Here is a 23,124-nt window from a genome sequence, read left to right as displayed (position 1 = left end):
GGCGCGCCACCTGGTGGCCGCACGGGGAAGAGTCCAGGCGAAGGGCACGCACGGCCGCCTTCGCAGCCGAGATCGCGTCCTCCCGCCTTCTCCCCGCGTGATTTTGACCGCCACGACTCCCCTGTTGATTCCGTGAAACACACAACTCCCTCCTTGCCTCCCTGGAGTGGCAAACCGGTAAGTGGTGAGTTGTGTGGAGACGTGACAGCCGGCTCTGCTCTGTGACCGTGAGCGGGTCACGTGGGTCTGTGTGTCTGTTTCTTCCGCTGTAAACTGAGGCACAGACCGCTCTGGGTTTCCTAGCAGCTCACGGGATGGGGAAAGGGTTGTATGCGCATGGAGGGCTTCTGCCGCACTCTGCCCTTCAGCGACCAAGGCTTGTCTTCTCTCTGCTCTTGTTTTGTGTAAAAGTTCCTTCGGGTTTGGCTCCAGACAGAATTGCAACCCCCTGGATTAAGTGCTTGTATGATAATGTCCAGCTCTGAAAGATCCTGAAAGATCTGAAAGATCCTGCCTCTTTTGCTTCTCGCTTTACTTTTTTTGCTCCTAAACCTCGAGAAACCAACGCAGGTTCGTCTTTGCCCCTCCTGATACTTTTTGCAGCTCTGTCCTCATTTGAGAAAAGAATATCACCACACACCTACATCCTTTAAGGTTCCCCTTTCCTCTTCTGCATTTTTCCTCATCCTCTGCCTCAAGACAACAATTTCTTACGCCCTGGCACCACCTACTTAGGCCACTAACCTCTGACTCAGTTATTTATCCCTCTGTCCTGGGGAGACGGAAGTGAGGCGCTCCCTGGAATCTCCACTCTTAATTAGTCACCCTGTTTGGCATTCTTGAATTCGATTTTTAAAAACTAGTTTATCATACGTTTTCTAACTAGTGCTGTGTTATATTAATAACAAATTCAGAACTTCTTAAAAGAAGGGAATTGAAGCAGTTAATACGCATATTAGCTTTTGGCTGAGAGAGTTTTTCTCATCAGTAAAAAGTCATCCAAAAAATAACCAGTTTGAGACAATTTATGTGTTTTACCTCATTTGGACCTTCCTTTATTTCCATCAGTGTTGTGTATTTGTTAAATGCCAGCAGGTTGCTGGGATCTACAAATCTGATAAAGGTTTTAAAGTACTTGGTCTTAACTAGAATACCAACAGGTGGGATTATGGGGTAAAAATATTAAATAGAGTGCTGTTGCAGGAGAAAAAAAAAAAGCCACCACCAAAATTTTTGAAGTGTGGGGATTATTTTTGTTAAATGGAAAAACAGTTTTGTGATTATTCAGTACGTTGAACTCATTCCCAAATCAGTTCCTATAAATCTTAGACCTGCTTCTTCCATGAGAGCCTGGATCCAGGGTCAAAAATGTACTCTTATCCCCTCATTTATCTCCTGGGCAGTTTTTGTTATGGTATTTGCCAGTTAGTGGTCAAACAGTGAAGCCAGATAATCATTTGCCAAGTTTCCTCATTTGGCTTTGGTTTTCTGTTAGCTCTGCCATGTTGAGTGATGTAGAAATACAGGTAGGAGAGTTTCTGTGGCAGAAAGAGCCAGATACGTTGTCTGATTTGGCAAAATGCCAGAGAACCTGTTTGGTATGCACAGTTGCTAAACATTTTATGCTTTTTCAAAATTTTCACCCACTTTTACTGAGGATCGCTACCTCTGCAAACAGACCCTACAGCAATCAACTAAATGCATTCATATTAAATCTCACAATAATTTTTAGATGCCTGAGCTAGTGATTAACATATTGACTTTGTAAACCAGTTAAAACTTTTAGTAAATCAGAAAGTTTACTGAAAATAAGGTTACTTTTCAGAAACAGAAAAACCCTGATAACTTCTTATTCAAAAACTTTGTTCCTGACAAATATGAGATAATTAAATAGGTGTTTTGCCAAAAAAAAAAAAAAAAAAAAAAAGTCGGGGTGCCTGGGTGGCTCAGTCAGTTAAGCCTCTGACTCTTGGTTTCTGTTCAGGTCATGATGTCACGGTTTCGTGAGTTCGAGCCTCACGTTAGGTTCGGTGCTGAGAGTGTGCAGCCTGTTTGGGATTCTCTCTTTCTCTCAATCTCTCTCTGCCCCTCCCCCACTCACGCTGTCTCTGTCTCAATAATAAATAAATAAACTTAAAAAAAAGTCATGAAGTAAAATATTCTCTTGAGAGGAAAGGCTTACATTACCTTTATGCAGACACTGTAACAAACCCATAGAGGGTATTGTGTTGTGATGCAACATCCATTGGCATGTTTCAATATTGTAAAATGGGATTGTTTCCCATCTAATTTATATGGGTCCTAACTTTTTCTTTTAGGCCAGAGACATAGCTCTGCAATCTCTCCTCATATCTTCATTTCTTCACACCGAGTTTAACTTGAATGACCAGAACTCTGGCAAAAAAGAGATCACATCTCTTTTTTTCCCCACATACCTCCTCCTCCTTACTAATTTTTTATGATCTCTTCATTCTCTCTGAGGGAGAGGAGCCCAGAATGGTAAGCAGGAGCCAGCATGCCATCTCTCAGGAGCCTGAGCCAGGTAATATGGACCATGCCTAAGGGCTTTGGTGTCTGATGTCATGAGACCAGTTCAGCTACAGTGAGTTGCTATGCGTTTGGCAGTTTTAAAATATGACTACATAGGTAAATGTACAGATCAATAGAACGTGACAAAAATATCCAGAAATAGATACACAAAAATATATATACATATATTTACATATATTTGACTATATATTTTATTTTATATATATACATACACACACATATAGGTAGTTGCTTCAGACAGAAGTGGCAAGCTAAATAAAAGAGGCAAGGATAGTATTTTCAACAAAGGCTACTGTAACTATTGCATATGTTTGGGAAAAAAATGAGTCTTGACCTGACTATGCACCTTGAAAAAATTAACGCAAAGTGAATCATAGATCTGAACATAAAAGCTAAAACTATAAAACTTCTGGAGTAAAACATAGGAGAAAAATCTTTGTGATCTTGAGTAGGCAAAGATTTCTTTTATAGGACACCAAGAGCATGAATTAAAAAAAAAGAAAATAATAATTTGGACTTCATCAAAATTAAAAAATTCTGCTCTTTAGTCAGTTTGAAGAAGATGAAAAGGCAAGCCAGTCTGGAGGAAAATATTTCTTTACAAAAATGTTTTAATGTTTACTTTTGAGAGAGAGAGAGAGAGAGAGACAGAGTGCGAGTGGGGGAGGGGCAGAGAGAGAGGGAGACACAGAATCTGAAGCAGGCTCCAGGCCCTGAGCTGTTAGCAAAGAACCCAACGCAGAACTTGAACTCAAGAACCATGAGATCATGACCTGAGCCGAAGTCAGACGCCCAGCTGACTGAGCCACCCAGGTGCCCTGAGGAGGAGAGTATTTTAATACATAGACCTGACAAAAGGCTGGTATCTGTAATTTGTAAACAACTTCTAAAGCTCAGTAGTGAGAAAATAACCAGTTACAAATGCCAAAAGATTTGAATAGACACTCCACAAAAGAAGATATATCAGTGACCAATTAGTACATGAAAATATGCTCAACATCATTAGTCATCAGGGAAATGCAAATTAAAACCCCAATGAGATACTGCTACACACCCAATAGAATCGCTAAACTTAAAAAGACTGACAATCCCATGTGTTAGCAAGGGTGGGGAGCAATTAGAACTTTCATATATTCTTGCTGGGAAAATAAGATGGCACAACCATTTTGGAAAGCAATTGAGTGGTCTTTTATAAAGTTGAAACATCTATCTCCAGTATGACCCAGCAACCCCACTCCTAGATATTTATTCAAGAGAAATGAAAATGAATGTTCATAACAGCTTTATCATAATAATCTAAATCTGGAAACAACCCAGATGTCCATCCACAGGTAACTGCTAAAACAAAACATATATAGACATACAACAGAAACTACTTAGCAATAAAAAATAAATGAACTATTGATTCATGCAACAAACAACATGATGGGTCTCAAAAGAATTTAGCTAAGTGAAAAGCCAACTGTAAAAAACCATATATGGTGTCACACAAAATTCTAGAAGAGCCTGAAAGCAGATTAGTGGTTGCCTGGCACTAGGAGGGAAGGGTAAAGGGATTGACTGCAAGGAGGCAGAAGGGAACTTTGGGATGAAGGAAATGTTCTGTAGCTTGATGGTGATGGTAGTTACAGGGTAATACATAGTCATGTGTTAAAACTTGCCAAATTGCATATTTAAATTGGTGCATTTTATTGCATATAAATTATACCTTAATAATTAATTTATTTTTAAAAGAATAGCTATAAATTCTTTGATATTCCTCCCATCAAGAGGTGGAGTCACTTCTTGAATCTAGGTGGTCTTATGACTGCTTCAACCAAGAGAATATAGTAGAAATGACTGTATGTTATTTCCAGGGCTAGGTCATAAAAAGTACAGCTTCTTCTGGGTTCTTTGGGGATACTTGTTCTGAGGGAAGCCAACTGCCATGTAAAGTTCATCTACTTGGAGACAGCCATTCTGGAGAGGCCAAGTGTAGGCTCTGTGGTAATCTATTCCAACGGAGACTACTTTCTAGCCCAAAAAGTGCCCAAGATGTGAGTGAAGCTGTCTTGGATCCTCCCAATCGGCCCATCCACCAGCTGAGTAATGCTGAGTTGTGCCATAGTTGATGCCACAAGCACCAGGAGGTCATCAGTTGCTATCCTGCAGAATCTGGGATACGATTGTTTAAAGCTTCTAAATTTTGATAGTGTATTAGTTATCCATTACCATATAGCAAATTACTCCAAAATTTAATGGTTCAGGACAACAGCAATCACTTATTATCTCACAGTGCCTATGGATCAGGAGTTTGGGAGCAAGTTGATTGGGAAGTTCTAAGTTAGGGTATCTCATGAGGTCAGATGTTGGGCAGATTCTGTCCCTGCCTGAAGAAGCTTTCAGTCTAGGGGGAGTGAGGAGTAGACAAGTTAATAGGCAATCACAACACATTTGGCTGGTCTGTAGAATAGGGGTAAAAGCCCCTGAAAAGGGAAAACCTAACCCAGTCTTGAGGGTCAGGAAAAAATTCCTAATGAGGTCTAAACAGAGACTTGACAATGAGCAGGCATTAGTCAGTTTGGAGGGTTGGATGTGAAGGGGGCTGGAACAGAGTGATGGGTATGGGCAAAGGCCTAGAGGTAAAGATGAAAATGATGTGTTTTTTGGAGCTGAAAGAAATTTACAAATGCTTAGAGAATAGGTTCCCAGAGAAAGGAGAGGAGCTAGCCAGTAGTCACAGGTCCTCTGAACCATCTTTCATGGTGACAAAAGTTCACTCTGGCTACAGTGGGAAGGGGTTGGGAGAGGTCAAGAAGGGGACATGGTCCAGGATGAACTCCACTGATCATACTTCTTTCTTCTGCCTAAGGGCCTCTCACTTAGGTCTAGTTTCTTGTCCAAGACACCACCTCTGCCTTTTGCAACATTGCAATGATTGGCAAAAAGAATGACCTCATCTCTCTGGCTCAATCTTGCCCAATCTCTGGAACCTTCTATGACTCAGGTGAGATGCTCACCCCCACACCAGGAAGTAGTCTATGAAACTTTGCCTCCAACAAACATATTAAAAGAATTAGAACATAGGGAGCGACACTACCTCACATCTGGAGAATGAGGCAGTATGGATTCTGACTTCCATCTTTTAAGAACTGTGTTTGTATAATTGTTTTCAGTTGATTTTTTTTTTTTTTTTTTACTGTGGTAAGAAACACAACCTAAGATCTACTCTCTCACAAAATTTTAAGTGTATATTGTTGTTAACCATAGGTGCTGTATTTAGTAGCAGATCTCTCCAATTTATGCATCTGACATAACTGAAACTTTATACCTTTTGAACCGCAATTACCCATTTTCCCTCTCCAAAGCCCTTGGCAACCACCAATCTACTCTCTGCTTCTATGAGTTTGACTATTTTAGATCCCTCATATAAGTGTATTCATGCAGTATTTATCCTTCTGTGTCTGATTTATTTCACTTAGCATAATGTCCTGCAGGCTATTGTTGCAAGTGGCAGGATTTTTTTCTTTTTCTAAAGCTAAATAATATTCCATTGTATGAATATACTATGTTTTCTTTTTTTTAATTTAATTTAATTTTTTTAATATTTATTTATTATTATTTAAAAAAATTTTTTTTAACGTGTATTTATTTTTGAGACAGAGAGAGACAGAGCATGAATGGGGGAGGGTCAGAGAGAGGGAGACACAGAATCTGAAACAGGCTCCAGGCTCTGAGCTGTCAGCAGAGCCCGACGCGGGGCTTGAACTCACGGACCGCAAGATCATGACCTGAGCCGAAGTTGGACGCTTAACTGACTGAGCCACCCAGGCACCCCTATACCATGTTTTCTTTCTCTATTCATCCATCAAGGGACATTTAGGTTGTTTCAATATTTTGGTTATTATGGATGATGCTGGAGTGAACATGGGAGTGTAGATAACCTCTTTGACATCCTGATTTCAATTCTGTTGGGTAAATATTCCAAAATGGGATTGCTAGATTATGTGGTAGTTCTATTTTTAATCTTTTGAAGAACCTCCATACTGTTTTCCAAAATTTGAATATGCAATTCAATAGCTTCCCTGTCTGTTAGAAACAATGATTTAGAATAGACTGTGGGGGCACCTGGGTGGCTCAGTCACTTAAGTGTCTGACTTTTTATTTTGGCTCATATCATGATCACATCAGGCTCTGCACTGACATCATGGAGCCTGCTTGGGATCCTCTCTCTCTCACTCTTGCTCTCACTCTCTTTCTCTCTTTCTCTCTCTGCCCCTATCTCTGTGCCTCTCTCACACTCTCTCAAAATAAATAAATAAACATTAAAAAAAAAGAGAGAGAGAATAGACTGTGGGAAAATGTGCCATATAAAAATATCACCAGAAAAAGAGTTTGATACAGATAGTATGTGTTAAAAACCTAAATAATAGTTTTCTTAAAGTTCTCAAAACTTTTGACTTAACAGACTGGATCATACCAGGAATAGAAAATATATAACATTGAATAATATCAGTATTAATCTTTCCAAATAAATGTATAAGTTTAATGCAGATCTATTAAAAAATGTTTGCACTACTGTGTATCAGTATTAGCAAATCCAAGATGGTGTGCTATATTTTTAAATAAAAAGGGGCACCTGGGTGGCTCAGTTGGTTGAGCATCTGACTTTGGCTCAAATCATGATCTTGCAGTTCATGAGTTCGAGCCCCACGTTGGGCTCTGTGCTGACAGCTCAGAGCCTGGAGCCTGCTTCAGAGTCTGTGTCCCCCTCTTTCTCTGCCCCACCCCTGCTTGTGGTCTGTCTCTCTCTGTCTTTCAAAAATGAATGAACATTAAAAAAAATTAAAAAAAATAATGAGGTTTTGGGTTACTCTCTATGTTACATATGGTGTTGAGGAAATACTAAATATTTTACTTTTTATTCAGCACACTGGCTGAGAACATCATTGCAAAAGACCACATTATATGCTTCCATTTAAATGATATGTCCAGAGAAAGCAAATCTGTGGAGACAGAAATTGAGAGACTTCAGTTGGGGCTTTACCACAGTAGGGTCACCAGCAGGGGGACCACTTGGAAAGAGAGTTGTTCAAATGAGGGATGAGGAGCTGAACAGAGGGCTGCAGAGAGAATAACCTTTGGTCCCTGGAATCGAAAGACTCTACTACTGAATGCACCTGACTTTGGGAATTGCACATTGTGAAGTCTGGTGAGACTAAGAGTCATAGGATACAGAACCATGTTTTGTTGATTCTTATTTTAAACATGAAATTTGGACTAGGACAGTCTAGAGTTTTTCTGAAGCTGCTGACCAGCTGTGAACTTGGATAAATGACCTCCTTTCTGTACCTTAATTTCCTCGTCTGTAAATGGAGATAATATTTCATACCTCTCAGGGCTGTTCTGAAGATTAAACACCTAGTGCAATTCTTGGCCTATAGTAGGTTCTCAATGGATATTAGTTCTCCCTCATACTCCTTCTGAAATGTTATTTTAGAGAGAATTCCAGAAAATAGGAAAACGTGGAGCTCTTCTGGGTCACATTTCCCATGTGGTTGGAGAAGGCTTGCTCCACGCAGTTTGCAGCTATATCTGGTGGGACCCAAATATGCATCTCTAACCCAGCTCCAAACCTGTGTACCCAGCTGCCTACTCAGCATCAATTAGATGTCTCACAGGCACATCATGCCCCAAACACATTATCTCTTACCCCTCCAACTTGCTGATCCTCAAAGCTATGATCCATATTGAGTAAATAGCGTCAGCATTCACCTAGCTGTTCAAGCCTGAAGATTTGACTCTTTCCTTTTCCTCAAATCCCAAATGAAACGAGTCTTCAAGCTCTGACAGTCTATCTAGTAATTTGGTACATTGAACCTATTCATTAATTTTCATCCAAAAATATTTGTTGAGCAGTTACTATGGACTAGGCATCATGTCAGGCTCTGTCTTCACTGCTTCCTCCCTAGTACTGATCACAATCTTCTTCTGACTTGACTGAAGAAATAGCTTCCCTGTTAGTTGCCCTGAATCAGCTTCTTACGTCTTTGAATCTTTTCTCCACATGCTACCAGAGATTCGTTCCTTTGGCTTAAGACTTTAAATGGCTTCCCACCTGGCACAGCTGGTAAGACTTTCTAAGATCCAGGCCCACTAGGCATAAGTCTGGTTCCCTGATATATGCTCCAGTCATTGGTGGGGTTCCCCCCAAAACAAATCCTGAGACTAGGATTTGAGTGCAAGTGGTTTATGTGGGGGGTAATCTCAGGAAGCTGTGGTAGGAAGATAGAGGAATGGGGAAGGAAGAAAAAGAAGGCTATTCAGAGTGCCTTAATGAATGGATTCATGGGAGATGGGTGACTGGGGCTCAGTCTCACTGGGGAACTCTGGGAGACAGTATACACCATAGCCTGAATTGTGTTCCCCCAAATCCATATGTTGAAGCCTTCATCCTCAATATGCCTATATTTGGAGATAGGGACAATAAGGAGATAATTAAAAATTAAGGAGGGCCTATAATGAGATCATAAGGGTGGGGCCTTGATGCAGTAGCATTAGCGTATTTCTAAGAAGTAACACCAAGGAGCTCCCCTGAGGTCTTTCTTTCTCTTCGTGAGAGAGCACACAAAGAAGAGGTCACGTGAACACGCAGTGATAAAGTGGTCATCCACAAGCCAGGAAGAGAGGTTTCACCAGAAACCACCCATGCTGGCACCCTGATCTCAGCCATCCAGCCTCCAGAACTGTGAGAAAATACATTTCTGTTGTCTAAGCCACGCAGTCTATGGCATTTTGTTATGGCAGCCCAGGCTTAGATAGTATAGAACACCCAGAGGGTGAGGGAGCTGCGTAGTTAACTCTCAAGTCTTATTCACCATGGGTTGAGGACCGCTCCTGAGGGCACTGATTCCTTGGCACTGACGGCCTGCACCATACTAGGGCCGAGCATGCTCCTGCCTGCTGTGGGCCAGAGAAGCCTTACTCAGCCTGAGAGTCTCTTGCAGGAAGAAGCCTTTGGCTTGCCCAGTGGGTGCTGAGGGGATGTGAGCAGGGCAGTAGTGGCCTCCACAGCCCCCAGTTTACTTTCCATCCGTAGCTCTGCTTATCCTTATCATGACTCATTCAGCCAATGTGCTAGCTCTGTAAGGCTATAGACAAGATCTCTCTGCTTCACAAATGTATTGGCAATGCCTAGCACAGAGCTTGACAAGTAATAGTTGCTCAAGAGATATTTAATGAATGTTTGGATAAATAAATAAATGATGATGCTTTTCAGAAAGTAACCCAGGGGGCACCTGGGTGGCTCAGTCAGTTAAGTGTCCGGCTCTTGGTTTTGGCTTGGCTCATGATCTCATGGTTCATGAGTTCAAGCCCCATGTCGGGCTCTGCACTGGCAGTGTGGAGCCTGCTTGGGATTCTTTCTCCTTCTCTTTCTTCCCCTCCCCTGGTCTCTCTCTCGCTCAAAAAAATAAACTTAAAAAAAAAAATCTTAAAAAAAAAACAAACCAGAAAGTAAGTAAGGCATGTCATGCTCTGTATCTGACAAATAAATTACACATGGAGCATAAAACCTCTAAGTTATTGTGACACCTAAATCTCTATATTCACATAAATTACTGAACTCTCTTTACAGTAGCTAATTAAAAGCTTTACTGTGATTTTTAAATAAAGCTTAAGGTGTAAATTTTTATTCTTTTGCAACAAATCCTAACACCTTTTTTCTAGACCCAGGCCATTCCACATGTTGTGCTGGGTTTGGAAAGGATAAAACACACACAGCCCACCCTGCACAACAACAACCGGGCTCAGCCACATGACTCTCTGGAAATGGCTCCCAGCTCCCCACAGTTTGAACATAAATAAGGTGGAGCACACGAAGTTGAAGGCAGCATTACGGAACTCAGACCTACTCCTGTGAGCACTGGGAAGTGTGGAAGGTGCCCTGCCATAAAAGTAAGACTTCAGAAAGATTAATGAACAGTGATACCTAGGTGGGAGTGGAATGGGGAGAGACTGGAGGCTGGGACACAAGATAGGAGCAAAGAGCACTGAGACAACATGGCTGAACAGAAACTTGTGAGCTGTGTGACACTTTCTTATGGGGCCAGTAGCCTGGTTGGAGACAGATGAATCACAGCAGTGAATGAATCAAAGTATATACAGTATGCAAATACAGTTTAGGTTTTAATCGAACTCCCTTACAAGACCTCTTCTGTTAATCTTTGAAGTTATTTCCTAAGACACCAAAGGGGTATTTGTAAAAAAAAAAAAAAGTTATAAGTCATCACAAAGGTTCCCTATAAATAATCAAGAGTGCAAGTTCTCACAACTGTGTAACTTGAAAAGGGAGGTAAAATGGCACTGATTTTTGTGTCCATGGAATGATGCCTGAATGTTGTGTGCATACAGCACATGACTTTCTCTGAAACTAAGAAATTGTTTCCCTTAAAACTTTGCTTAAGTTTAAGCAAATATTTAAATATTCCTTTTCACATGTTCTGCATCTTGACTGTAGTGGTGATTACATGATGATATTCATGTATCAAAACTTCTCAAGCTCTATATTTAAAATTGATGACTTTGGGGACACCTGGGTGGGTCAGTCAGTTAAGTGTCTGACTTCAGCTCAGGTGATGATTTCGCAGTTTGTGGGTTCAAGCCTCATGTAGGGCTCTGTGCTGACAGCTCAGAGCCTGGAGCTTGCTTCAGATTCTGAGTCCCCTCTCTCTCTGCCCCTCCCCTGCGTGCTCTCTCTCTCTCTCTCTCAAAAATAAGCATTAAATAAATTAAAAGTAAATAAAATTAGTGACTTTGTATGTAAATTATGCCTCAATAAAGCTGGTTTTTAAGAATTGAATAAAGGTCAAATCTATCCAGAGATGAATCCAGACAAATAAGAATACATATGTATGATTGTACTTACACAAAACTCTCGAAAATGCAAATGAATCTATTGTGATGGAAAGCAGATCAGTGATTGTTTCATTGAGGATGGGGTTTTATATACCTCATAGTGCTATCTATACATACATATATGGCACTATGAGGTTGAGAGACTTCTAGTTAAACATAGTTGAGTTTGTCTCCTCCTACTGAAACATGACTAAATAGGAAGAGGTGGGGCGGGGTAGAGTTGGAGGGAGTGTAAATCCACAAAGACTGATAAAATTAGAAAGGAGATGTGAGCAAATTTTGAAAGGTGGAAAATGAGTGGAGGAGCAAAATGTAACTGACAGCAGAGGAGGCTACTATTGAGAGCCCATAGAGGATGCAGAACTTGAGGTGGTACCAGGTACACCAAAGGTGAGTGAGGTGCAAGGATTGGTTGAAGTTTTTATGCAGATATTAAAGCCAAAGCGTCTTCCCTATCCCTTGAAGTCAGGGAAACTACCCTCCACAGGTGATAGGAAGTATGTTCTCTGGAGACAATGAACCAGAGAGACCCAGACAGACTCAGGGACACAAGACATATAGGGGTGTGGTGGGGTTGGGTTAATGGCAGGAGACTGAAACATGCTGATTCTGGGAAAATTCAAGTAATAAACAGAGGTACCCTCAGCCTTCTTTCTCAGATCTACTTCCACAAAGACCCTTCTTCCAAAGAGCCATCAGGCATATGTCCCCCCAGGCAGGAAACTGGAGGCTGTTTCTCTAAAGAGAAAACACCTCCACATACTGACATTTGAAGGATCTAGCGTAGGAAAGCACTAAAGGAAATTCTAGCTGACAGCTGTGCTGTGGGCCTAGAAAGTAATTAGCCCATATGGAGTAGGAAAACTTGAGAGTTTGAGGGGGATATTGTCAGGGGGGAAAAAAAAGTGGAGCAAAAAGATTATTTGATATATTTTAGTGTCTGGAAAATAATAACAATAGGTGTTTGACAGGTCCAATCAAGCATTTGAATAGATTCATAGGAAACTGTGCAACTCAAAATAACAAGGTGGATAGTTAACTCCTGGAAAAAAAAAAGTTCAAGAAAGGAAACATAATTGTAGTAATTACCTTCTTCATCGGTGTATAATATTTGCATGCTTTTTTGTTATATAAGTAGTCAACTGATGATTTATCCCAAAATTTGGACGATGGGGGAGGGAGTAAGTGAGGTCAGAAGTTTTAAGAGAACTAAATTCTTATTGACTAGAACAAGAAATTAATTTATGTTAAAAGTGTTATTTCAAATTAGTTAGAAAGAAAGTTCTATTTAATAAACAGTGCTGGAATTTCCAAATGCAGTCTATTAAAAACAACATTTGACTCTTGTGTTAATATAAAATACAGATTAAAGTGAATTAATAAACATTAAAAAAATAAAGATTCTTCAAATAACCTTGAAGTACAAAAAGCCCTTCTAAGCAAGAGACAAACTGCAAAAGCCTTAAAGGCAAATGATACACAGATTTAACCTCCAAAGAATAAAAAATTCAGGAATGAGTGGCAAGTATCACCACAAATTCAGTTAAAACAGAAACAACAAACCTGGAGGAAAATACGTGCAATATATTTAAGAGATAAAGGGTTAATGCTATCTATCTGCACATAAAATTTTAAGTTGTTCTGTGTTGTTCTTTTTCAAATATATTTGATCAGTTTAAAAATATCTTGCTTCTTAATTGTACTTTTGATATTCTTATTTCTTTAAATGTATCAAACAAACTTATTTTATATTCTCAATCTGATAATTCTAATAATATCTGCAGTCTTTGCAGTTCTAATTCTGGTATACTTTATTGTTTATGCTAACACTTGCTCATGGCAGCTTGTTTCATGGTGTTTTGATTGTGAGTTCATGTCCATGGAAACCTTATTATGTGTGAACTTTCTGAAAGTTGGTTTTTGTCCCTGCAAGTTTGCTTTTACTAACCTAAATGCCTGAGAGCATTAACTAACCAAGAACCACTCTGAACAATATTTAGGTGTGATGAGGTTTTCTTGTGTTACATAGGCATGTAGATTCTGGTTCCAACCCTGCCCGAGGGTTGAGCTTGCAGTTTGCAATTCTCAAGGAAGACATTTTTCCTCCTGTACTGCCTGCTACCAGGTAAATGGCTTTCCCTTAAATAGTCTTGCAAATCTGATTATGTCACCTCTCCTACTTAAAAAATTATAGATCCACTAATTTGTTGGGTCTTAGCTTAAGGATTACTTCCTTATGAATGCCTCCTCTGACTGCCTGCCCCCAAACTAGATCAGGTCCCCTTTCATGCTCTTACAGCACCTTGTACTTCTCCCGTAGGCATTAATAGCAATTGTAATCAATTATTTGTGCAACTGTATTTCATTGAAATAGTAAATTTCTTCATCACTGAAGAAATTTTGTATCAATTACTTTCACTGCTGTATCTTCAACATTAACTTAGGGTCCAGGGCATATTTGTTCAATAAATAAGAAATAAGGGACACCCGAGTGGCTCAGTCGGTTAAACATCTGAGTCTAAATTTCAGCTTAGGTCATTATCTCACAGTCATGGAATTGAGTCCTGCATCAGGCTCCATGCTGTCAGGGTGGAGTCTGCTTGGGATTCTCTCTCTCCCTCTCTCTGCTACTCCCCTGCTCATGCTTGTGCTCTCACTCTCAAAATAAATAAACTTTATAAAAAGCTAATAAACATTTTTGGGAATATTATATAATGGAGGGAATATAGTTCCCAGATCTGTCATGTCATACCCCTTAAATGTCTCTAAGTCTCAGTTGCTCACTTGTAAAATAGCATTAGTAACATTTACCTCATGGAATTGTTGTGAGGGTTACAACTGATATATTTAAAGAGCTACAAAATAGCCCCTGGCAATGACAGATCCTTAATGAGTGGTAGCTTTTATTATTATTTGCCAGCTATGTCTAAGTTCTTGGGAATTGGGCCAACCAGTTTTTTGAGCATACTCATATATAGCCATTTGAAATAGGGAGTAATTTAAAGAACTTTTAGCCCACAAGGAATCACTGCATCAATATGATAATTAATGCATTATTCCAGAAATTGGATTTTAAAATAATATAGACTTAAACTTGAGAATATTGCTTTAAAAAATAAGTGCACATGGTGGTTTCCTGGGTGCATATATATGTCAAAATTTATTACGTTGTACACTTTAAATATGTACAGTTCATTATATGTCAGTTATCCCACAATAAGACTATTTTTTCAAAAAAGAAAAAAATTAAGCCATCAATAACAAGTGGAATGAAATACATGTAATAGCTCTATTATTTAGGATGAAGTTTGATTCATTTAATTGTTTTTTTAACCAAAGGATCTGTATCTATTCTTTGGCTTCAATTTGAGGACAATTTAATTGCTTCTCACATAGTTCTTTTTTTTTCTTTTTCATTGAGATTTGCATGACAGTTTGACAAACGTCAATGCCTTCACTGCTGAAACTCCACTCCTCAAATGTAAATATTAGCTGAAAGTTAATCTTGCTTTAACAGTACAAAAGGAAACTTCTCTCCATTTCAGAATTGATAGTTTTAAAAATATTTATATTTATAGTGATGCCCTGAAAAATATGCATAATGTTTATTTATTTTTGAGAGACAGAGTGTGAGTCGGGGAGGGGCAGAGAGACAGAGGGAGACACAGAATCTGAAGCAGGCTTCAGGCTCTGAGCTGTCAGTACAGAGCCTGACGTGGGGCTCGAACTTGGGAATAGTGAAATCATGACCTAGGTCGAAGTCGGACACTTAACCAACTGAACCACTCAGGTGCCCCAATGCCAATTTTTTTTAAAGCTGGCATCCTTCACAAATATGACTGATGAACTTGGGCCTCTTTTTGAAGAGTGACTACTTAAGTGTACAGTCAGTGAATCATATTCACACATTCAACAGTCTCTATTTCTGCTGCTGTTAGGGCAGCAACAATTGTTGTTTCACTTATTTAACACCCATCTTGTGCACCCTAAGTTGGTGTTAATGGTGTTATTGGAAGACCTGTGGATAAAACCCCAAGGCAGAGATATGAAAGGTGAGCAAGAACAGGTGTGAGTCAGCTGGGAAGTGATGCTTCTGTGAATTTGGTGAACAACTTATGAGATAGAGTGTCTTGGTTTGTTTTTTCCCAAAAGCAGACCCTGAAACAAGAACGTGGAATGCAGGTAGTTTATTTAGGAAGTGATCTCAGGAAGCACAAGTGAGGGAGTGGGGAAGGTGGATAGAAAGGGAGAAATGCCAACAAAGGGTGATAAATAAGTGAGTTACTGCTGTGTGAAACTGGGGCACAATCTCACTGGGGACCCTCTGAGGAGTCATTTGAACAAGCTTCAAAATTATTCCATCGAGGGGCACCTGGGTGGCTCAGACAGTTAAGCGTCAGACTCTTGATTTCAGCTCAGGTCATGATCTCATGGTTCATGAGAGTGAGCCCCATGTCAGTCTCTGCACTGATGGTGGGAGCTTGCTTGGGTTTCTCTCTCTCCCTCTTTCTGCCTACACCCCTCCCCCGCTTCTCAAAATAAATAAACTTTAAAAAATGATCCCACCGAGAGATAGGGAACCTGGAGTGTTTATCTGCAGATTCATGTCTTCATTGTTTGAAGGGTGCCCTGGAAAACGGGGACATTAATTACACACACACACACACACACACACACACACACACACACACACACGGAGTAAGCAAGCTCTTGTTGGCTAAAGAAAGTCCTCAGAGACACCAACGATATGCCATCCATTGAGATAGAAAGCTGGCTGTGTGCATGGAAACTTTCCACTGTAGATGCCAGTGAACTCAGAGGTTGGATGAGGGAGTATGAACTGGGACTTCAGTGTTATCTGCTACATGGAGGGTTTGGGATCTTGATGTGATAGCATATCAACACTAGGTGTTGAGGAATGTATACTGACATGGTTAAAGCAATGGGTTTATAAAATCTGAAGGAGAAATTTTCCTTTACTGCTTTTCCAGAGTGAAATAAAATTGAGGAAATGCACAATTTGCTGGTCAATTCAATAGACTTTTCAGTTGTTTTGTACTCTGTAGACTGGTGGTCCGGCAGCATTAGTGTCATCGGGAATCTGTTGAGAATGCAAATTCCCAGGCTCCACCCCAACCCTATTAAGTCAGAACCTCTGGACATGGGACCCAGAAATCTGTGACAAGCCCTGTAGGCGATCCTGATACACACTCAGGTTGGGGAACTTCAGATGGAGACAAAACACTGTACTGAGAGACTTAACTCTTATCCCAATCACAGGGTCATCGACTGGGTGTGGTTTCCAATCTAAGTTGGGTGTGAAAATGGACAAATTATGTGATCTTTATGGGTCTTTTCCAATATGCAAAATGACAAGTTTGGACTAGTATATTGGAGTTTCAAATTTTTTTTTCTAAGCAGTGGAATACTTTCTTCCAAAGAAATTTTACTTGAAACATCAGTATATGAGACATGAAAACAGAGATCCTTGATTGGGATATTAGCCCAGTATCCGGTCTTCTCATGTTCCCTATGGTGGCTTCCTAAGCATCACTAGGGACCTTTGGGGTTCTAAGAGGTATAGTTTGAGAACCACAGCAACTTGAAGACCCTTCCCGGGCCCTCTATAATATGATCTAAGACATCAGGCCGACTTAACCACAGTTTACCTGATGATGACAGCTCTGAGATAGAGCTGTGATCACAGGCCTTGTATTCAAAGCCTGGCTGATTGCCTACCATCAGGGTGACCATGAGCAAGTCACGTAGCACCCATGGCATCCTCATTTATGATATGAAGTTAACTCTAATTCTTGTTATATGTGCCATTCAGGGCCGTTGACAGGATCAAATGAAATCACGTATATGAATATACTTTATAAGTTGCTAAGTCCTGTCTAATCGGAAGGGATTTTTGTGGGAGAAATTATCCTTCCAGGTAGTTTTCCTTTGTAACTGGTGCCAAAGATAAGTAGAAACAGAGAGTGTAGATAGTGAAATAGTCTGTAGTTTCTCCTTTATCTTCCAGGGATGCAAATGTAATTTTCCTTTTTAATTAAAACCTGTTTACCAGGAAGTGTCACTTTAAATAAAATGAAGCTTAAGCAGAGACTTGACTTAACCTGTTGACTTACTCTACAAAGCTTGTAAAAATAATGTTTGGGGTAATACTATCTAAAAAGATAATTAGTTTTTTTTTTTAACAATTTACTGCCCACATACTAATGGGGTGAGCCAATTTTGGAATATGTTGACTTAGCATTTGTAGCTCCTTGCATGTATAGAACAATTTTAGTGCAACATTACTTCAGATTTATTTTTTTGTTTGTTTGTTTATTTATTGATTGATTGATTGATTGTCAGATGGGTGTTTCAGGAGAGATTCATGCATCCACCACAGAAATGCCTGAGATATACCAGGTAGCATGTTTTGTGTCTGTATTTTGTCATTGGTGAAGTCTTCAATAATTTCTTGTGGAACTTTTGCAAGATTATCTACTAGTAATGTCAAATATAGTTACTGGGGTTAGAAGGTAGTCATATTGAAGACCTCTTGTCTTCCAAACTCTCAAGGTAGCAGGTCAGGATGATCTCTGAAAACTGTCATTATAAGAAACAGATATCTGCCAATAACTCTGTATGACCACTTTGAAGGCCGCTGTCACATGGACCTACCAACATCTTCTAAGTGTGTCTCACTTTGCATTTCCTTCACATTTTCCCCATTACTTGGATCTTCACCTCACATTGTTGTACATCAGTCAGAACTCCCTGAGAAGGAATCAACGTGGACTGGACAAGGATTTGCTCACAATCACCCCATATTTGGGTGGAGGGGCAGTCAGCAATCTCACACCTTTGAGCTGGCAACTGTGCCTCAGTTGCAAATAGGCCTTTGAACAGAGCAAATAGGCCTTTGTTGAGATCCAGAGGTTACTGAGGAGTCCAGCAGGCAGGAGTGGGGTGGGAAGACAAGGAGGCATGGAGAGGAGCAGAGTGTTTCAAGCAGAGAGAATAGCATGTAGAAAGGCCCAGAAGAGAGAACATGGAATGTTCTGAAGACTGAAGAAAGTCCACAATGGCCAAACTGTAGGGAGTCACTTGGGTAGTGAGATGAGCCTGTGCCAGGTCAAGGAAGATCTTGTCTGCATGGGCCTCATCTTCCTCATTCATCAGTGGGACTGGTATAGAGAAATGCTTCTCAAACTGCCTTTGGGAAACAAGGGGGTTCTACCTAGGAGCCTCAGAGGGCCTTGGAGTGTAGGGGGTGGAAGGGAATGGCTCTGGTCCTCAGTTTCTCTTCAGTAAGAGTAGATTCACTAATATCCAGTTCAAGTGTTGAGCGTCCAACAGTGTTAGGAAATAGAGTTCCATGATTTAAAAATGATTGAAAACTACCAAGTCCCCTCCAGCTCTGGCACCTGTGCTGTGCCCCCCGAGAGAATGCTATCTGGGTTCCTAGGGGTGTGGACATATTGCCTCTAGAGGAGTGGCCCATTCTTTACTGAAAATATAGGATTATGGTGTGGGCAAAAGTTCTCGGACTTCCTGTTCATTTTTTTTTACAGAACTTTCAAAAACAGTCCCTGAAATTTCCACTTTCCCAGCTTGACTGATGTCTCTTTATGTCAGCAGGACAGAGGAACCTTCCAGCAAGCCTTTTATCTGGCTTCACAAGGAACAAGTGCGTTGTAATGCTGAGTCCCCCTCAGACTACACCCACACAGCTATAAAGACACATCTACCTACACGGGAAAGAATGTGAGCCTGAGAATGAGGACCAACCTCTCCTAAAATGAGAACTCACTCCCTGTCTTACTCATAAGTGGCACCATAAGTACTGGTTGAATCGTCTGCTTTCTTTTTCTTCCAAACTCTTATTCTCTAGACTTTGGTGCTCCAGAGCAGCATAACTCATTTTAGCTTCTCATTCACCCTCACCCGAGTCCCCTGGGCTTGGCTTCTTGCCTCCTTGACCTGTAGATATTGCCTTTGAGTCCAGGCTGAGGCTCTGAAACTCATCCTTTGCTCACACATCTATGGAATCAGTATGCTATCTCTGCCTGGCCAGATTGGGGTCCCAGCTCCTCTGATGCAGAGCAGCCTGGCCATCTGCTCATACCCTGAGAGACCATGGTCACAATTTAAGGAATCAGTTTGGATATTCCCTGAGAGCTCCTGCCATTCCCGTCCCCTCCCAGATAGAGCCACCAGAAGCCGTCCACCAGGAGACTCAGGCCTCCTCATTCAGTCAATCGTGACTGAGCAGTGCTTCTCGAAGTTTAACATGCAGACAGATCACCTGGGGATCAGGTCATATTCTGATATTTGGGTCTGGGGTGGGGTGGGATCCTGCATCTCTTAAGAAGTTCCCAAATCATGTTAATGGTTCATGAAGTTCACTTTGAGTAGTAACATGAGACTGTGTAGACTATCAACTTCAACTTCACCTGGAGATAGGGTCTATAATGCAATTTTTTCCCCATTTATTAGCAAACATGTATTAAACGCTTTCTCTGTCTTCATGGTCATTGCTGCACTGATAAGATCCCTTCTTTGCTTTCAAGGAGCTGACAAACTAATAGTTTAGAAGCCTATATGTTTGAGGGGCACTTGGGTGACTCAGTCAGTTGAGCGTCTGACTTTGGCTCAGGTCTCACAGTTTGTGGGTTCAAGCCCCGTGTTGGGCTCTGTGCTGACAGCTCAGAGCCTGGAGCCTTCTTTGGATTTTGTGTCTCGCTCTCTCTCTGCTCTTCCCCCGCTCATGCTCTGTCTCTCTCTTCTTCAAAAATAAATAAAACATTAAAAAAAATTTTTTTAAGCCTATATATTTGGGACCTATATACTTTATAAAGCTTAATTCTCACAACATCCCTATTGGATTAGTATTATTTCTGTATTCTACATGAGGAAACTGAGCCTTAAAGAAGTTAAGAAGCTTGTCAAAGTTGTGCTGATGGGAAATGACAGCCCGGATTCCAGCTCACATCTCTGGCTCTGAGCCTTCATACTTTCTGGGATATCTCAAGCATCTCTTCCTTAATGCTCTTATGTTGCCAGAATCCATACAGCTGGGCCTCTGCTTCAGTTTCCTTGCCTAACACTTTAGTTTTTGGCATTCTGGCTTACTTAAGCTGAGCCCTGCTCCAACCCCTTCCTGTCCCTCCCTACTTCCCCCTCCAGCTCAGCTAGTGATCCTGTATCCAGCTCTTTCCAGTCCCTCCTTACCTGTCCATCTCCTAGTTGGGATTCTGCTACAGATAGTCCAGTTGCCTGGAAACAAAACATCATTCCATGTTGCAAAATAGCTTCTAGGAACTAGAATGTTTCCTTTCCTCTATAGCTCACCCCTCATGATTCTTTGAAGTTTCATACCAGGCATGAGGCACTTCCTAAAGTAAATAAGCTACATAATAGGCACAGTGGAGAAAGAAGGAAGTGGCACTAATTTATGCAAACTTCATTCTCCAACCTCTTAAGCCCAGGGCGGTATTCCTAATGGGCCAGGCATCCTTTCCCTAGGGATGGATGTGGCAGCTAGTAGAGCTCATGATTTGACTCATCCCAAACACAGTCTCTGCTCTGCCAGGCTCTGCTGAGGCTCTGGGGACAGCATAAAGAGTGGGGTAGAGTCTGGGGAGTTGTCTGCATAGGATGGATGTTACATAGACCACAGAAGTCCTGGCCTGTCGTCATAGCTTTGATTTCTCCTAGGGTTCCCCACTCCCTCCCCACCTGCCCTTCTTAGGGCCAACTTTAAGCAAGGAGCTTACTTCTTATTGGCTCATTTACTCCCATGTAATTACCCAGTGCAGAGGGAAGGGAAGTATTTGCTATTGCTTCAACTGTTTCATCTTACTTAGAGTGGCAGAATTTAGCAAGAATTAGGAATTGAAATGTGTCATTGACAGTTTTCACTGACCAAAGCAACGTTTTCACTGTTACTCAATGTAATCCATTCTACCCCAAGACACTATGACTTTAGGTGAAAAATCTCTACCAGAATTTTGTAAACCATTCCATGCTTAGACTGACACTTTTGATGATCATAAACCAGACTTTAGGCAATCTTCTGTAGGCCCTATATCATTTTAAGTGACATCTGTTACTTGTTTTAAGTATTCCTTCCCTCCACCCACATACCCAGCGGATGGCAATTCCTGCCCGACCCAAGCTCAAGTTTGTCATGGACCTTCTGACCCTCTGACTGCGTGTAGCTGGGTCCTCTTCCCGACACTGTGAGACAACTTTAACCACACCTCAGGCAGCATCTCTGTAAGTCATCCAAACTCCATCTGCCCTTGCCCCCAGTCATACAAAATGTAAACATGTTCACGGTCAACAGTGTGGTAGCTTGTGGTTTCCTTTAATTCAAAGTTCAAATCCCCCTCAGGGTTTACCATGGTTTCTGTGCAAGTCCCAGAGTCCTTTTTTGTTTACTCTGAGTATTCAGATGGCAGACAGAGAGCTTCAGCCTAACTAACCACAGCATCCTGTAGTCAGCATGAAGAGTTTACATGCATCTTGAAAACTTTGGAGTGTTACTTGATCTAGTGCCCTAAGAAGTAATCCAAAGTAAAATCTCAAACCTTTGCATCAATATTTTCCTTTGGGGACTCCAAAGGAAATTTTGTGATCAAATGCCATCATTTTTTACCTATGATGTTGACTGTGTAATTATTGGCAATGTTCAGAGATTCTTTGTTGCAAATTCTTTTGAAACCACTGGCAAATGCTTAGTAGTATTGATAATATTGACCAAAGATTAGTTTGGAAATTTAATAAAAAGAAAAAATAAAATTTTAATGTTCTAAAACCTGACTTAAGTGTATTTTTACCTTCTCTAAAATCTGCATGCCATTTCTTGTCAGAAAATTTTAAATGATCTTAGTATAGGATATGTCTGATTAAAAACTATACATGCTGACAGCTTATAGCCTATTTTCTTATTGGTGAATACCAGCAGACAACATGTGCTTGGAATTCTACTTAAGGTTACTGCCACAATTTGGAGTATACTCTAGGACACTACATATTTTCTGATCATTCAGCAGTTATTCAATCATTCGACTAACATGTATCTAGTGCTTACTGTGTGCCAAAAATTGTTCTGGATTTTAGGCCTTCAAATGTTGAAGAGGAGGGGTGTCTGGGTGGCTCAGTCGGTTAGGTATCTGCCTCGTGATTTTGGCTCAAGTCGTGATCTCACAGTCGTGAGACTGAGCTCTGAATAGGCTCCTCACTGGGCTTTGAGCCTGCTACGGATTCTTTCTCTCTTTCTCTGCCCCCCCCTACTTGTGCTCAGGCATGTGTGTGTGCACAAGCGCATGCACACTCTCTCTCTTTCTCTCTCTCTCAAACTAAATAAACTTTAAAAAGTGATGAAGAAGATAGACAACATTTCCACCTGCATGGAAGTTAAATGTTTGTTAATTGAATAAGTAAATGAATGAATGTGGGTGGAGCGAGGGAGGATGCTGGGGTTGGACTGGATGGCGATCAGAGCACCCAGCCAGCAATCCCTGATAGTTCTCGAGGGCTTAGAGCCAGAAGGAAGTCAGTTCCAGGTCTGGACCAGCTTAGTGACCCTGCCCGATCTCGCTGTACTTACAGATCCTGTAAGAAGACCTGCCCTACATTCAAGTGCTTGGGAAGTTAGCGCCTCTTTCACCTCTGTCC

The 23,124-nt window shown here is 40.9% G+C and overlaps 1 protein-coding gene and 1 long non-coding RNA gene across 7 annotated transcripts in view; one reads left to right on the top strand and one right to left on the bottom strand.

Moving 5' to 3' along the window:
• The window catches only part of CCDC83 (coiled-coil domain containing 83), a 67,545-nt gene extending 46,828 nt beyond the window's left edge, over positions 1 to 20,717 (bottom strand). For all 3 annotated transcript variants that reach the window (XM_053900154.1, XM_053900155.1, XM_019450002.2), the window contains exons 1-2: positions 20,674 to 20,717; positions 7,448 to 7,535 (exon numbers count right to left, since the gene is read on the bottom strand). The gene's annotated coding sequence lies outside the window, so the exon portion shown is untranslated. The remainder of the gene's footprint in view (positions 1 to 7,447; positions 7,536 to 20,673) is intronic.
• On the top strand, positions 32 to 22,249 carry LOC109267297 (uncharacterized). 4 transcript variants are annotated; one of them, XR_008421238.1, is made up of 7 exons: positions 32 to 177; positions 2,482 to 2,542; positions 5,402 to 5,536; positions 13,475 to 13,570; positions 14,867 to 14,926; positions 17,809 to 17,865; positions 19,078 to 22,249. It is a non-coding gene; the product is annotated as an uncharacterized LOC109267297 (long non-coding RNA). The 4 variants fall into 4 exon arrangements; XR_008421236.1 differs by having other exon boundaries at positions 19,081 to 22,248; XR_008421237.1 differs by lacking the exon at positions 14,867 to 14,926.
• The last annotated feature ends 875 nt before the right edge of the window (positions 22,250 to 23,124 follow it).

The sequence above is a fragment of the Panthera pardus genome, unplaced genomic scaffold (genome assembly GCF_024362965.1).
Source record: "Panthera pardus isolate Hobbes unplaced genomic scaffold, ASM2436296v1 HiC_scaffold_12, whole genome shotgun sequence".
NCBI classification, from domain to species: Eukaryota; Metazoa; Chordata; class Mammalia; order Carnivora; family Felidae; genus Panthera; species Panthera pardus.
The sequence above is the reverse complement of the archived record's forward strand: the minus strand, read 5'-3'. Positions and strand labels throughout refer to the sequence as shown.